Genomic DNA, 1,195 nt, shown 5'->3' with positions numbered 1-1,195 from the left:
CCGCCCCGTCACGGCCCCGCCCCCGACAGCCCCGCCCCTGTCACGGCCCCGCCCCTGTCATGGCCCCGCCCCCCGAATGGCCCCGCCCCCGCCCCAGGCCCCGCCCCCCAGTGCCACGCCCACGGCGCCGCGCGCACACCCCGGAGCTCCGCCCACTCCGGCACAGGCTCCACCCCCAGCCGCGTGCGTGACGTGACGTGGTGACGTCACGGGAGTACGCGTGTCACGTACACGCGTGTGCGCCTGTGTGTGTGTGTGTGTGAACAGCTGTGTGTGTGTGTGTGTGTGTGTGTGTGTGTGAACAGCTGTGTGTGTGTGTGTGTGTGTGTGTGTGTGTGTGTGTGTGTGTGTGTGTGTGTGAACAGCTGTGTGTGTGTGCACCTGTGTGTGTGTGTGTGTGAGCAGCTCTGTGTGTGTGTGTGTGTGACACAGGTGTGTGTGACACAGGTGTGTGTGTGACACGGGTGTGTGTGTGACACAGCGATCTCGGGGCTCACACCGATTTTGGGGCTCACAGCCATCTCGGGGTCACAGGCACACGCGGCGGTCGGAGTGTCCCGGGGCTCTGGGGGTCTCGGGGGCCGTGCTGCTCCCGGGAGTCAGGAGGCCGCAGGTACCTCGATGTTCTCAGCGGTCCTGGTGGTCCCAGTGTTCCTGGTGGTCCCAGTGCTCCCGGTGTTCCCGGTGTTCCTGGTGGTCCCAGTGCTCCCGGTATTCCCGGTGTTCCTGGTGGTCCCAGTGCTCCCGGTATTCCCGGTGTTCCTGGTCTTTCCAGTGTTCCCGGTGTTCTCAATAGTCCCAGTGCTCCCTGGGGTCCCGGTGTTCCCGGTGTTCTCAGCGGTCCAGGTGTTCCTGGTGTTCTCAGTGTTTTCGATGTTCCCAATATTCCCGGTGTTCCCAGTATTCCCGCTATTCCCGCAATTCCCGGTGTTCCCGGTGTTCCCGATATTCCCGGTGTTCCCGATATTCCCGGTATTCCCGATATTCCCGATATTCCCTATATTCCCGGTATTCCCGGTATTCCCGATATTCCCGATATTCCCGGTGTTCCCGATATTCCCAGTGTTCCCGGTATTCCCTATATTCCCTATATTCCCGATATTCCCGGTGTTCCCGATATTCCCAGTGTTCCCGATATTCCCAGTATTCCCGATATTCCCGATATTCCCGATATTCCCAGTGTTCCCGATATTCC

This window comes from Taeniopygia guttata, chromosome 27 (assembly GCF_048771995.1).
Source record: "Taeniopygia guttata chromosome 27, bTaeGut7.mat, whole genome shotgun sequence".
Lineage (NCBI taxonomy): Eukaryota > Metazoa > Chordata > Aves > Passeriformes > Estrildidae > Taeniopygia > Taeniopygia guttata.
The sequence above is the reverse complement of the archived record's forward strand: the minus strand, read 5'-3'. Positions refer to the sequence as shown.